The 16,855-nt window shown below is 39.1% G+C and overlaps 1 protein-coding gene across 2 annotated transcripts in view; it reads right to left on the bottom strand.

The window, feature by feature from the left end:
- The window catches only part of LOC129726909 (kinesin-like protein CG14535), a 312,223-nt gene that overhangs the window by 264,590 nt on the left and 30,778 nt on the right, over positions 1-16,855 (bottom strand). The gene's annotated exons all lie outside the window — the stretch shown is intronic.

Genomic DNA, 16,855 nt, shown 5'->3' with positions numbered 1-16,855 from the left:
GAGATAGTGTCAGCAATTTGTTAAAATGCGCATAAATTGTCTCGATTAGATTTCCAGTTGAACACTGGAAGCCTGGGTACAGTGCGCTGTTTGATAAGATTGCGACGACGGTGGGAAAAACGGCAAATGAACATGGTGTGTATTATGCACGGGAGAGTTTTCCAACGAGAGGCAGTTGCCGGAATGGTAATGTAATTTTGATGACATATGCGCTAAATATTGTGGAGTTTGAGAATAACATTATATTAAAATAGAGCTTGGAAAAGTTCAGCATAGCCTGAGAGCAGTAATGAAAATATTGAGTTAGGTACAGATAATTACTACAGACTAGAAATAAGAAAATTGTTTATGGAAATGATGAACTCAATTCAAGTCATTGGAGTTGGTAACCTAAGCGGAAGTCATTGGTATGAGTTTTCTCATTTTTATTTTTTTAAGGATCATTCCTAAACCAGTTTTGCTAACACATTTATGAAGGTTTATTTTAAGAAGTATTTAGTTATGATGAACTTTCGAGTGTTAATTACTCTGGAATATTCAACATATTCATAAACAAAAAATAACATAGTTATGTTCTGTCGAATCTGAATCGTATTATGTTGATAGAAACTTTTTTCGGAGCACATGTTGATTGAATTTTTTTCAAGAATAAATTGAGGTCTCAAAGTTTTGAAAAATTTGAATTTAATGTTCTATCGAAAGCTAAAAGCCAAGCAATTTTCTACCCACATTAATTTATTAGGTGCCCAACTAAGTTCTCGCTGTTGTTTTTAAGTAAAAATGCAACTTCAATTGGAACAAATTGACTATGCGAGGTGTATCAATATATTTATTCATGTCTCACGGTGACCGTTTAACCGGAGACTGCTCATTCGTTGGTTCTGTCTAAACACGTTGCAAACCGCGATAGGTTTCGTTCGTTCAATAAATATCATGAATAATCTAATGAATACGCGATGTATACCTTTCAAAGAACCGCGTTTACTTAAGTGCGTTTGCTTTTTTGAATGTGTTTAGGATTGCTAATAGAAATTCATATAGATACTTAGATGCTACGGGTGATAGATGATTTTTGCGCGCATCATTCGCAGAGGATCGCGGTTTGAATCATTCGTTCGTTTTTGTAATGCGCTAGCTTCGCACGCAACATCGTTTAATTTTGTCAATTACCCTCTCTTTTCACCGCAGTCGTAGAGATTTAAAAATAAACTCGGTCTCGGTCTGACCGTTTAGCCAGAGATTGCTCACTCGTTGCTTTTATATAGGCGTGTTGCAAATCTAAGTAGGCTTCATTCACTTCACTTACCACGGTGACTAAACCCTACCTCTCCGTCGCAGTCGTGGAGATGCAGAGATGAACTCAGCCTCCAACAATAACGACTGTGACACCTCCTTCCTTACAATGATTTCTTACAATCTGATTCGTCTGCTGTGTAACGCTGTGATCGAATGAGTCCTCTGCTCTACCTTGCTGCGCTAGAATCGGTTGTTGCTCTGCCGGCGTGGGTCGTGCCAGCTTCCAGTTTCCAGTAAGAGTCAACCGTCCTTTCGTTGCAGTTATCGGTTATACAATGAAGACTTAATTACTACATGCTAGCGCTCTTATGCAGAGCTACTGAGAGTTAAATTTTTAATAAACAAGGCGTGCGCACTACAGCGAGTAAACCAACAGCAACAACAACAAATCGTTTACAAAGCCAGATCGGTTGTATACTTTCGTGTGCGTGCAGTTTGTTTACAATTTAAAATTGTATAAAAATTTCTAGAAATTTTTCCCTAGTTGAAATTTAAGAATTGTAGAAATTTATCTCATATATTTCCGCTAATTCAAGCTTGTTTTTGGAAATTTGAGGTAAACATTTCAAAGATTGAGGTATACTTAGTGTAGTGAGTGATTTTGTTGATTGATTAAAATAAAAAGTGGTCCGCTACTTTGGTTAGGTTGGCTGCTTAACGAGTTCCGTTGTAGCTGTATAGAACAATACGCGTGTTTTGTTTTTTTGAGGTAGGTTATTGAATTAAATGGGTTTTCGAGTGCAGATGCCCGACTATAGAAATCTAAAGTGAACTAAGAAGAATCCATTCCATGAATTAGCAGATTGGTTTAGTTAGAAAATATGCGTTTTTTTCTGTTTTCCATTGTGTTTTCATGTTGTATGAGATTAATATATGGGCTGAGATTAATAATGGAGCAGTTCCCCTATGTTTAAGAAAATATTTTTAATTTCCTTACATGCATGGGTTTTATCATAATGAGTATTTTCCGCGTAAGTCCACGGTTAAGAAAAATTTAATTATGTTAGATTAACGAAAGCTAGTTATGAGATGCTTTCAATTTGGAATGAGGTCGCCCGAGCCGTAAATCCAAAAGCGTAATATTGATAGTCGATGCACACAATTTCATTATGAGGTTCATTATATCTAAAAATCCGAGACTACAAAGTTGGTGATATTTATTTCTACTTTTGCATAGGAGAATAAAAGGAGAAAATATTTTTGCTTTTGTCACCACGCACATTTTGACAATCTATATGCCATTGAAAAGCCTTCGAAATCACTTTGAGCTTCGTAGTCACGAACAAACCTAAATATTTGTTTAGCTTTGAATATCTTTCCACTGCGCACTGCTCTTCAGTTGTGATAACACTTTTGACTTAAAGAATGGTCACCTGGTTCAAATTTAAAGTCGATTACAGCTCATTCTGGTTCTCTTTGACACTCCGACAGCGTTGTATCCGATTTTCTCTCCAAGGTGAGAACAGGTAAAAATTTGAAATAGTATTTCTATAGAAGGATTTCGTGTCAACTTGACTAAGGGACTGCCACCCTCTCAGAATCCATTTAAACTTTGTGGGTGTGTAGGCCTAATTATTATGAAAAAAAGATCCAACTTTTGAAAAGGATTACAGAACAGACATGCATCTTCAAACAAAAAGCTTTAGTAAAGCAGTACCCATAGTTTCGCATCCGTTTATTGGTGTTCCATTCTATATTGATTTTACAGTACACATGATATTTTTGAACGTTGTATGAAATAGTATAATTTAGGTTATAACAATGTTCGAACACGACGCAGCCAATAGTTTAAACATACAAAATAATGTCCATTTTTTCTTTTTCAATGACCAACCAAAGGGTGATCCTAAATTTATCAAAATTAAACCTAGACAGAACCACAATCAGGAAGATTCTTCGAAAATTCAGCAATATTTTTGTCTAGTTTTAAAATCAAAATGTACAGTCTTGGAAAAGGGTTCAATGATGCTGTTGATCCTCAGCTGGTCTCGAGGAACGATGCTGGCCTAACAAGCCAGTCGTCGTAGGTTCGAGTCTTGACTCGGGAGAGACTGTTAGTGTCAGTAGGATCGTAGCGCTAGCCCCGCAATTGTCCTGTACACTTATCGGTTGGCTGCGAAGTCTGTGTATAGTAAACAGAAGGTCAAGTTCCGAATCGGAATGTAGCACCAAGGCTTTGCTTTGAAGCTGTTGAAATATTGTTTCCAGAGCAGAGATACCAGATGTTTTCGCAAAATGTCCGCAACTGCTCGAAAAACCAAAAAAATCAGCTTGAAATATGATATATCCGCGATTGAAAAAATGTCCTGGCGCAGGCAAAAGTCTACAAAAATCTGTACTCATTTTGAGAAAGTCTGAAAAAATATAAAGAGACTCTGACAAAAATCTGCAGAAACTGTGAAAAACCTGCAAATATCAGCGAATCAATAAAAATCTGCAAATGGAATCTGAAGAAAACCTGCGTGTTGCAGACAAAACTGTACATCTGGTATCCCTGTTTCGAAGTTAACATATAAATCGAAGTTAACATATAAATCGTCATCAATGTCAACATATAAAGTCCTTTAAACCCAATGAGTTAAATACAGGTGAGGAAGAAAAAGACATTTGTCTGTATAAGTAGCGGAAAAAGGGAAAAAAAACATGCTTTTGAGTTGTGAGGTAGATCTCCGTCAACGAGCGAATGGCATTTGAAATGGTGCTCCGCATTACTTCATGGAAGAGCACGGCATTTTCAACCAAAAATTTTCCACAATTTGTGGAAAACATTGACAAAACCTACTGAACATTATTTTTCCACAATATTTTCTATGTTCTACGTCATCACTGCTAACAAACTCTGCTTCAAACCCAAAATTCAAATCATTCTCCGTATGTATTTAAACTCTATTGCTTCGAACCATCTTCCTGTATAGATTCCATTGGGCTGCCACCAACACCAGAGCTGAAAATGGTATAAGTGTAATCGAATTTTGAGTTTAGATGCGTTTTTTCACTGCTAGGTTTCACTGCTCTCGTTCCTGATTTCTTAGATACATATCTATTCCATAAAAAGAAATGCATATTTATTCTGTAAAAAAAGCTTTTTTTATAAATCCATAGGGGTGCCTGGAGTGATAAGCACCGTAACGATGTAGTAAAGTATGTTTTTTGACGATAAAGTCGTGTAATTTGTAGTTTTGCAGGCCACTTACCGTTCGCGATTGAAAAGGTCCTTTCCTGTGGCGCGGTACTGCCAGGAAGGAATAAAATTTACTCAGTAATATTAACAAATTGGTTGCAGCTTGAACACTTATTTCCCAATTTAACAATTTTTAATGCAAAGCTTCGAAATATTTTAAAGAAGTATCCAAAAACCGGTACAAAATGATAAAAAACGAGACGCCTAGTCAGCCTATTAAGAGTGCTTGTTTTGATTTGTTCAGCAGAGTTTTAGGCAAAAGAATTGTCTATCCAGAATTCTAATAAGAAGAAGATCCGAAAAGACCGTTTTGGAGCTACTTTTCGTTTTATAAAGCATTTACGTAGTTTAGTAATGTTCACAAACCCATCATTAAATCGTGTTAGCTCGAAATCCTTTCCCTGTAAACCCATAGTGATACTTTCGCACAACCGTAAGACCCAAAAACAATTCCAAACCGTACTTGCGCATTATCACGACAAATCTTGACCGACAAAAACTCCATTTATCACCTGAAGTGGGTCAGTGCCGGCAAACCGCAATAAATTAGCTGCCACTTAGCGCGAAGCCATTAATTTTAAGCCATCCAGTTGCCCAGGGGCAGAAAACCATTCGCAGGAGCCGCGGCACTTGAACGCGGCTACTCGCGAATAACAACCTTAATTACCGAAGGGTTCAGAGCAACTGCGACGCCAACTGCCAATGATCCTGCGGCGAAACCAATCGGCGCGATGCCCCGGTTGGTGGTCACAAAGATCAGGCAACCAAAATCAGTCCAGCCAGCGGCTCTCGAAGCGTGCGCTGCGGTACCCAGCTACGTGTAATCACTTTGTTCGCTTCGTTTCACCGAACCAGTCGATCACGAAAAGCATGGTTCCCTGTCATAAGCATTTGTAAATCATTTCACTTTACGCTGCTGGAACCGTGTGTGAAAATGCGCAAACTTTGATTAACTCGATCGCTAACCAGCAAGGACACAATCGCACAGCAAATAGGAGCCCAGTTTGTCCTATAATTTATAGCCGCGCTAACAGCTGTAATTGCTTGTTACCGCACTTGTTGTTAAATGCGCGAAAACCGGATCGCGTATCGAAATCCAGTGAGCAGATATTTATTTGCAACCCAACTGGACACCGCCACCGAGGCAGGATATGTTAACCGATTCCAATTTGTTCGCTGACATTGCAAAGTAATGGTATTTCTTGACTGCAATAATCGACAGCATCGTCAACACCGTCTTAACTATCGCTCTTATCGTTGTTGTAATCATCAACAGGAGTGCCTTGGATTTTTCTTCCCCTTTCTCATACAAAGTATAAGAGAGAGAGAGATATCTAATTTCATCGTAATTGAATCCATTAAGTAGAGATTATCATCGCTATTATGAGTCATGGCAAGATTGATCTATTTCTTCTCGTTGTTGATGGTTTGGAAAATCAAACAGTCAGGAAGGTTAAATTGTTATGCTTTTCAGTGTGCGCCTAACAGTTACTGCATAACGATTTTTAATCGGCTTTCATATTTTTCAAATTATGACATCAACTCGAGCCCCAGCGAATAGGCAATTCCAGCAGAAAGACTGATTATTATCCGAAATCACGCACAAACATCATGCTCAGTTCCCGCCGATATCAACCTCCAATCGCAGTGATTGGTATGCTTCCACCCTTCCGTTTTTCCAGCTGAAGCTCACAGCAAACTGCATAGTAAATCTCCTCTCATTTATCATTATTCTAATTATCTCCTTTTGCTCTCATATAGGCAATCATCACTCAAAGTTGTTGAACACGATAGTAAGCTCCGCCAGTTCACCGTGGCTGCCTGCACACGAACGATTCCAACCGGGGTGATTTTCCTTATCACCCATCGTCCATCTGGCCAACAAGCTCACGACAACTCACAGCAAGCAGCAGAAACGCAACGAGATAAACTGCGATATCGACAGCCCAGTACCGTTCCCCCTTCGCTACTGGGCCAGATATCTTCCGTAAATTGGTTTGACAGGGGCTAGAGTTGCCTTCGCATCCCCGGTATAGGTCATGCGATTTCGATGGAAATGACCGAGATTGACGTAATACTAAAAATAGGAAACGAGCAGAGCAGGCAGTGTTTGGAAATAAGAAATTCTAAATAAAACTACTATTTTAATGGTTGAAAAATAATTCTGTTTCGTGAGATTTTGCTTTTTCAAAAGCAAGTTAATTTGAACGGTTTGCATGCAACGTTACGGATAAAATTTAATATGTGTCTTACACATCTGGCTCAATTACGGCGTGAACAACCATTTTAATCAACCATTTTTGATCTGGCACACAGATGTTCCTATGAACTAAAGGTGTCATTACCACTGCATTCTATTGCACAATTCTCGAAGGAATTTTCTCTTTCGTAAACCTCAAAGCCACTGAATGCTATTTTGGTTGGCACCCATCATTAGTGCTATCTTTCAAAACAATATAAACCTAGTTGGATATTATTCTTATACCCAGCTTTATCTACCCACGTGAGGAAAGGACATCGGCTTCAGCACGGTGAAGGAGAGGAAGAAAGGGATCGAATTATGCCAACGATTTGCATGATGCATTCTTCTCCGGGGACTCTCGATGCGACTTACACAGAAGTGTAAGTTGTCGAGCCAATCCATTTGCAACAAAGTTACCGAAAAGTATATTAATGATCGAATATGCCTATTTAAGGCTCGCTTCGTTAACCACGGGTGGAGGCCTAGCAGAACGAAACAGAACGTCACTACCCCGTTTGGTCGACGCAGCAGCCTGAGGTCTCAGGGTGAACGCGAAACGGTGACCACTGATACAGAATACCTGCATATGCGGGTTTACTGATGCTAATCTATGCACCGCATTGAGCGTGATCCCCGGTTAACCCCGCGCATTACCAACACATTTTGGAATGCGTTATTTTCGGTCGAATGTTTCGATTAACTGGGCGCGAAAAGCGTCTTTTTGTATTTTGTATTAACTAGGTACTAGAAATTGAATTCATAGCTGTTTTACATACGCAAACATGAACAAAATAAATACATATATTCCATTCCAACTAAACCAAAGCAATTGGATCCCTTTCGAATGCACTCTGCCAGCATATCCCGTCGCGCGCTCAAATCAAACAAGCAATTCATCAAGTTGTCCCCCATCGATTCAAATGCGCTTCGTTAATCCGATCATGTCAAAATATTATAATTGAGCTGCAATCAGCAAACACAGTATCGGCGCCTACAGCATTCGTCATCAGCTCTCGCCAGCATCTCTCGTACTGGTAGACTGGCAGGCAGGGGTGACACTCGCTCGGCTCACCAGCTTAGCAGCCTCAGCTTCAATTGGGATCGTCACGCAAATTGACTGATGGCGAGTCGAAAGACCAATCAATAATCGTCTTCCCGGTATTCTAATTTGAGGAATATGTACAAAACGGAATTGCCTTCGCAGAGGAACAAATTGAGATCTTGATCAATTAGCCTTGCTGGTGTGTTTTAAGGGAAAATACAGGTTTGTCATGAACAATGACTAATACCGATTAGACTTTCATTTTTTATTGCAAACAAATATCGTAACTGGACAACAGGAAGCATATAAAAACAGAGCTTTGTCTGTCTCTCTGTAAACCTGATCTGAATCTGAAATCTGAATCTGAAGACTAGGAAATTACTGAACCGATCGGTATCCTACTGAAAGGGTGGGTTTCTTTACAAATGGTACACAAATTTCAGCTTAACTCATGGACTAATCAAGCAAATGGCATCAATTTTGGCATGTAAATGTTTTTGGGAGCAAGAAATGTTTCTATGGTTGTCCACACCACACACTACATCCTCTTTGGAGAAAGGCTGCCATACAACTGAATTAAAAATTTCTGCATAATTCTCACACTATTCAAGCAAATGAAGCCAAATTTGTCATATAAGAGTACAAGAAATGTTTTAATGATGACACCCCTCGCTCCCTTAGAAGGTGGAAAGGGGTGCCAAACCATGTTCAGGCGACTTCCAAAAGAGCATGTGATTGGTGACCATGCAGTCCAATTTTTGGCAGGTCATTGACATAAATAAAAAAGTAGAGGTCCCAAGTTACTGCCTTTAGGAACTCCGACGGTCGTATTTAGGCGATTATTACCAGAATCATTTATAACTACGAATTGCTTTCTACAGGTGCAACATAAATAAATGTATACAAACTTTCATGCTCTCCTGTGCAAATGTCAAACGTTCTTGATTTGTAATTGTTGTGTGTGTACTAAAGAGCTTGATAATGAGACTGATCGTCCAGAAGGAGGAAGAAAACGCATTGTCAATACTTCTGCAACCCGAAAAATCGCCAAAAAGGAGAGTAGATGATAATGCACCGCTTGTTCATGTATTGACTTTGCTGCTTACGTGAAGGCAAGGTTAGCCTTCACTGGTATTGAACTAGATGGCTGTTCGGTCGATTGATGCCTCTCGATCCATCCGGCTATCTTCGGGGTGAATCGGTGCGTCCATCTACCTTTTGTAGAATTGGACCATTCCCGCTGCCACCTGGCCATCGAAGTTGACCTTTTGGTGGTTCGTATACCTCTCGTGTTACGTTGGTCAAAGCACTCTGCATCCTCTTTGACAATGATGCTTATAGGCATCATGCACGTCGACGCATATTGCCTCGTATGACACGGTTCGATACGCGCATGCGACCCTCAGGCTCATGGGCTGGTTGTTGCTTTCCCGTTACTGGAAATACCCAACGCTTTCGGGTCCGCCATACCTGATTATGGACGTTGCCACGCTAGCTAGCAGCTTACGCCGAGCTATTCGACATCGTGCGCGATAATGCCGCTATAGTCGTGGAAGTTTTCTTGCAGGCGTATTCGACGTGGCTCCTAAACCTGAGCTTGTCGTCGACCATCACCCCCAAGAGCTTCAAGGATCGCTTTGAGATGATAGTGCATCCACCGGCACTAATCGTCGCCTTTTGTTTCGATTTGCGGTAGTTCACCCAATGACCTCTGTCTTGTGATGCGCTAACTCAAGTTTCCTGAAGTGCATCCAATCCTCAACTACGCGTATGGATAGCGCGGCTTATAACTTGACTTTGCTGACAGACTCGCCGTAGACCTCTAGAGTTATATCGTCCGCGAAGCCCACAATCACCCCTACCGGTGAGAACTTCAGCTTTAGCACACCTGACATGACATTCCACAGTACCGGACCCAGGATGGAACCTTGCGGTACCCCTGCGTTAATTGGAGCGCATTGACCCTCATGTGTGTTGTAGAACAGCACTCGATTCTGAAAGTAGCTTTCCAGAATCTTGTACAGTGGCCCCGGCACTTCGAGACTCCGTAGCGCGTAGGATATAGAGTTCCGGCTGGCGCTATTGAATGCGTTTCTCACGTCTAGGCTGACAAGACCTAGGCATGGCGGCGTCGCACGCCCGCGATAGTGTAGCGATAAGTTGGTCCGCACTCTAGGGAGCCCTCCCCTCTTCGAGATCCCACCTTATTACTTTCGTAAATACATCGGCATCAAAGTGCGATGTCTTCCAACCGCGAGTGGTTGGATTTAAGGCCTACAAGTTACGAAAATGCCAATTACTCTCACGGAAGAAAACAAAAAAGTACGCTTTAAAAAATGTCGTAATAGATGCAAAAAATTTGTTTTCACAAACGAAAAGCTGTTCACTGTTGAACAAACATAATTATTATTAGAATGACAGGAGTTGGTCAGCTTGTTGAACGACGTTGGTTAGCTTGTTGTTGACCACCAAAACCCACGGTCTGTTATGGTTTGGGGTGAAATTTGCACCATCGCAATGGTAAGGTGATGGTTTTCGTTGAACAAGGAGTTAAAATAAATAAAAGAGTATATCGTCGTGACATATTATAAGTAATAGTACTTCTCTGGACACAGCAGCACTTCAGCGATGATAATTGGACGTTCCAGCAGAACTCGGTACCAGCGCATAAAGCAAAAAAAAAGAGTGCTGCAGAGCCGATTTTCCATATTTCATCACTTCTCAAGATGTAGCGGTCATAGTATTTAGGAATTAGTTTAGAATCGATCGACACAAAAGTGCTGCGCCAACATGTAGACAACCTCAGTCCCAAACTAGTGGCTTCTGGAAAACAGCCTATAATGACCGGATACTCCAAATGTGCGTATATTCAGAAACAAAATGATGCCGAAAATGAACTCCAGACGCCATTTTGAAATACAAGATGACCAATTCCAGTTTCTGTAAAACAACCTAAAATTATCAAATAATACTCGTATTTCCATAGCCGGGTTGATGCTCAGAGGCCGAAAAGCTTTTGAGACCCATCATTTTATTTGCAGAGAAATATTTCATAGATGTTAGATGAGATCATGGAAAATAACCTCAACTGACCTAAATTATGTAATAAAACAAAATTAAACGTGAAGCATCTAAAAACCAATGTATTACGAGCAACAATACCTACTTCAAGAAAAATTCAAGAACGAGGTTATACTCATTCCGATAAAACCAATCATTTCCGAACGATTTACCAGCTAAATTTAAACGTCCGATTCGGCATGCATTTGCAATGACTATAAAAAAAATCGCAAGGTGAGTGTCATATCAAATAAATGTCTCATGAACAAGAAAATGGCAAGGTAAATGCTTCTTCCCATACCTTCAATGTTCAAAATTAATCAAATGACAAAAAAATGGACGAAATCGACCGAGTCAGCTAGACAAGTATTTATTTTTAGAAATTATTCAAATTATACCTACTGCAGAGTTGAAAAAAATATATGATTGATGATTTGAAGTTGATAGGTTGATAGGTGAATTTTATAGGTGATCCCAGAAAACTGCAAAAAATCAAAATTTCACAGCTTAATCAAAAGAACTGGGTATAGTAACAATATTCTTCCAGTAATCGTTTCTTATATATATATAGGTAATGACCAAGCTTCACTGCGACAGTTACATTCGGTATGCATTGACTCCTAATGCAATGAAATCCAAGATGGCGAGCTTCAGCCCAAATTGACCAGATACTGCCGGGATGATGCCTAGAAGCCAAGAATTGGATTCGGGCGCCATTTTTTAATATGGCGACTTCCGGTGTGTGGAAAGCAGTCTAGAATAGGCGAATACTACCCAATATGTGTATATCTTGACTCAGAGGCTCGCAGAGGCCGAAACTTGACTCCAGACACTTGTTTTACCTTAACTGCCGGTAACCGCAAGTCAGCCCCATCTGTAAAAATGTTAAAACGAGAAAACAGCTTCGAAAGATATTTCATTCACGCTCAGTTATCACTTATTTAAGATGAATTATTTTGACAATATTCTTGCTAGAAAATAGTTTGCATACTAGCCTGCACAAATTACGTTGTAAAAACCATTGATATAATTGATTTTATGATAAAAACCTTGAGTGTGACTGACTTGCCGTTATATTCTACACCGAAGAGAAAAGTAACCGCAAGTCAGTCACATTGCCATGTTGAAACTATAGTGCGTGTTGACGTGTTGTTATTCGTTGCCGTGGAAAACTGTCAATCCTTCGCTGTTAGGAAGTGTGTGTCCATGAGAACCTTTTAAGAAATGTCGACGTTGGAAAATCTCATGATGTACGGAACCGATGAAAGCTTATCCGGTGAGGACTCGTATAAAGAAACTGAAGCCGGGACTGCAGTTGGTTCATCCGACAGCAAATGTCAAGATGATCCAAATCCATTTGAGGTTCGAGCATCACGATTTACGTTATTTAAGTTATTTTTCTTCTGGGACTGACTTGCGGTTACTTTGCCTAATGTGACAGTTCGACTTGGTATTGATTTCCACTTTTGTTGAACAAACCACTATTTTTTATCGGTACATCTTAAAAAAAAATATACTCAAAGCTAAGCCAAAATACGATGCTAACTCAAAATTGACAAAATTACAGATGGGACTGATATGCGGTTACCGGCAGTTAATGCATTACTGAATAGAAGCGAAGTATTCTTATTATCTTCTGTTATATTGAAGCTTTCGTATTAATCAATTATTGTGTTGTTTTATTAGCGCTTTTGATTGAATTCCATACAAACATTGTTCAAAAATATAACTTAATCTTTATCCAGGATATACAATAATATAGTTTGAAGCTAGTATTGCAATTTTGTGATAACTTCAAAAAGTGCCTGTTGGGCAAATGAGTCAAAGTGGCGCATTCAGCCATTACAATTGGAGAAAACAGTCAAAATCAAGTATAATCTATCTAAATACACATTTGACGATACAGTAAAAGCTAAGTAAAGCCTTGGTGCTACATTCCGATTCGGAACTTGACCTTCTGTTTATTTATACACAGATTTCGCAGCCGACTGTTTCAGTGTACAGGACAATTGCGGGGCTAGCGCTACGTTCCTACTGACACTAACAGTCTCTCCCGAGCCGAGACTCGAACCTACGACGCCTGGCTTATTAGGCCACCATCGTACCTCGAAACCATCTGGAAGACAGTACATAGAGTAATAGATCTAAAATTCAATTGCCTTTTTTTTTTAAATAGTAACTATATAGTTTATTAAGCAGGCAATGTGTGCAGCAGGGCAAGCGAAAAATAAGCGATCCCGTTGGGATGCGGTATATTTTTCCAAATCTGTATCATATTTCCAGTTCGCTTATTTTTCGCTTTCCCTGCTGCACACATTGTCTGCTTAACCGTTATGTACTCGGCAATTTTAACACACGTAAGTACTCGGCAGGGTACCCGGGTACCCACCAAAATGAAATGCTTCTTACTTCTTTAAACCTTGACCGATTTTCAATCTTGACCCGTCAAAAGATTGGAAAATTTGTCTATTTTTAGTATACGGGACCTAAAGAGCCATTGGTCTCCATATGGTTCCTGCTAATCCGGATCTCCGGGGCCAGGTTCAAGATCCGAGGCAAATTTTAACAATTGGCAATAAAACCAAACAATATTGGTATCGGAATCTATGAAATCACTCCAGAAGTTGACTTTTATAAATTCTGAGTCCATTTGCCAAGTTATCCTTGAAATGACTACTCTGGAGCAGATTCCCGTGGGGCCCTATATGGCCACCAACATGAGTGGATAGAAACCCTAGCAATATGCATATCTAAATTCTTGAAATCACTCAAGGAATCGATTTACATCTATTTAGATTCCAACTGATGAGTTGTCCTCGAAATGGTCATACCGGAGTAGATTCCCGTGGGGCCCTAAATGGCCACCAACATGATTGGATAGAAACCCCAGCAATATGTATAGCAAAATTCCTGAAATCATTCCAGGAATCTTTTTCGAGATCATCTGTCAACTTGTCTCCAGAAGGAGGCTACTTCAAAAACTCATTCGGAGCTTTTTCAGTTCAGAATGTAAATCGATTCCTGGAGTAATTTCAAGAATTTTGATATGCATATTGCTAGTGTTTCTATCCACTCATGTTGGTGGGGCCATATAGGGCCCCACGGGAACCTGCTCCGGTACGACCATTTCGAGGACAACTCACCAGTTGGACTCGAAATGGATGTAGATCACTTCCTGGAGTGCTTTCAAGAATTTTGATACCAATGTTGTTCGGTTTTATTGACAATTGTACTAATTTGTCTCACCGGAACATGCTCCCGTAGATCCGGTTTTACAGGAACCAGATGTGGTACAGGTTCATGTCGATCCCAGATTCTGAAAGTAGACAGATTTTCCAATCTTTTGATAGGCCAAGATCGAAAATCGGTTAAGACATGGGAAAGCAAGAAGCATTTCATTTTGTGGGTACCCGGGTACTCTGCCGAGCACTTACGTGGTAAAATATTTCGAAGCCCCCCCTCCCTTCGACCCCCCTTGTTTCTACAAACAGACTAATGATGGAAAATGGTTTATTTCCACTAGTAAGGAGCTTTCCATAAGTTTCAGCTGTCTAAGTTGACGTTATTCTTGTTTTTTGAAGCAATAAAGTCTGAAAAGGTGCCCGGGTAAAAGCCGTTGTTAAAAATAGAAATTTGGTTCGAAAAAAGGTAACTATATAATAGTAACATTTTGTTGAAAATAGAAATTTTTAATAATGCTTTATTCCTATAGTGGTGACATTGGGTACCTTTACTGCACAATTGAGTTGTGAATACAGTGCTTGAAGGTATGTTTTGGGAATTTCACCTGTTTAGACTGGCATATTTTTTTCGACATTATATAATAAAATAGACCTCAATCATAACTTCTTTAAATAAAACATTTCATTTTTTGTGTAAATTGCAATAAAAATTAAGGTAAAGACGGATATGCGATTATTTAGGCCATATAGTAACAAAATTATCGCATACTATTCCCACTCGCAACCGCTCTGTGTAAAAGTAGTCATATTTTTCTCAAGTATATTGAATATGGGAACACATTTATGTCCGCAGATAGCTTCTCTGTTGTAGTAGAAAAATATAAAACCTAAAATTCGAAACCTAAAATCGATTTCCCGGGAAACGGGTATAAGAAATCGCATTTTCCGGGAATTCCCGGGAACCGGGAACAGACAATTTTTTTAGCAAAATGAGATTTTTAATGAAGTTGATCAGTAAAAGGAAACAAAAATTGTTTAAATTTCATTCTCAATTCGCATGAAAAACAAATGAAATACAAAACATATTCAAGTTAACAGAAAAATTCGTGATCGATTTTTGTAGCATATTTTTGCAGAAGAGGAAAATTAAAAGGCTTCATCGTCAAACAATCGCTTCAGATCCGCTGACAATTTTCCGTTAAGCTCAAAAAGCTGAATAACCGCTGATGTTCGATTTCTAGAATACTTTCAAATCACCGATTACAGCTTTTGCTACACTTAGTGGAAAACTGGTGGAAATTCCAATTCTTTTAGTTTGTTGAAGAGAAAACTAAGTGTTAGGCAGGCATTGGACGCGGAAAATATTTGCTGTATTCGGTACGGACTTTTTCAGCAAATGTTTTTTACACTACACTGCCTATAATCGCATACCAGTCCCATATGGATTTTCATCGTTTTTGAGATGAATATCAGATTCCATCTGTTTCTTGCTCTACTATCGATTAAGGAAACAAAAAAGTATGTTTTATTTGAAAAAAGTCAGAAAAAAATGTGAGGTCAAATTGTCCCATCTTAAAAATAATCGCATATCAGTCCCACCAAATGTTTTTCCTGAGTATGGCCATATTTTTTTCTTCAATCCATATAAAAAATACTTGGTGCTGTTTTTCAAGCTTTTTACTGTTACAAAATCTTCAAATAATTAATAATTGCAAGGTTGCTTCAAATAAATTCCACACACAAGATAATTTTGAGTAGACACTGAAACTGCAACTTTTTCGGAAAGTTCGTTTCCGAAAGGTTATTGGAAAGCTATTTCCCGAGAAATCGTTCCCGGGATTGCAAACCGTAGTTAATTTTCTTCATTGATAGTCACGGTATAATATTATTTTAATGTTTATTGGCATTTGGCTTAAAATTCATGTAAAATTCTACAAACTCTCACAACCATGTTGGAAAAAGATTTTCTCAGTCCTTTTACCAAATAAAGAATTTTTTTTCATCATTGATTTTTCGTAAATACCCTTCATACCTTCAATACCCTTCCTTCATTTAAGGAGCGCTCACCCTACTTATACTCAAATCGATACTATTAGTTCGAAATATTGTGTACTGAAATAGTTTTTAATAACCAATGCAGAAATAGGAAGTAGAATACTACGGTTGACAAAAGTGTCACTGTACACGTAATTGGTTTTTATATCTTCTATTACCATTTCAAATATCTAAAAAAGTTGGACGATATTATTAAGCTCCATTTACCTGGGGCTTCGAAAATTTGTCGGACAGCAATGTTAAGCTTCTAGAGTACTAATTATGACCTTGATCTATCAAAACAACACCCTATTCTAGAGCTCGAAAACTATTGTAAAGAGCGAAACACCTTGTCGGTATCAATTAACCGCGAATCACATCGTGAAAGATGCACCAAATCGGTTATTATTTTCAATGAAACAACATCCCCGGGTAGCAGATGTTGTTTCACACGGTCATCAAGCGCGGTTTTGTTGAGAGGCCAGCCACTGTCATAAACAAATTGAATTTGGTCATTAGTACACGGGTGTTGCAGATCATTAACGCTCTTGTTAAATAAATTTATAATTACGGTTACACCTCATTGTTCGGAGACAATAAGAAATAATCCGGTCGCTGCTTATAAACGAGAATGTCTCCCTCCAGAAACTGACATAACGATGCTAATTCTTAGAGGAAAGTGGCCACCGTTCGGAATGTGTAACGCATCTATGCAACAGCACAAAGCCGAAAGCAAATATTTACATTCAATTGTGCAGCGCCGGACTGTGTCACTCTTACTGGCGGGAAATTTATGACACCCGATTTTCAAATTACCT

The sequence above is a fragment of the Wyeomyia smithii genome, chromosome 3, assembly GCF_029784165.1.
Source record: "Wyeomyia smithii strain HCP4-BCI-WySm-NY-G18 chromosome 3, ASM2978416v1, whole genome shotgun sequence".
NCBI lineage: Eukaryota > Metazoa > Arthropoda > Insecta > Diptera > Culicidae > Wyeomyia > Wyeomyia smithii.
The sequence above is the reverse complement of the archived record's forward strand: the minus strand, read 5'-3'. Positions and strand labels throughout refer to the sequence as shown.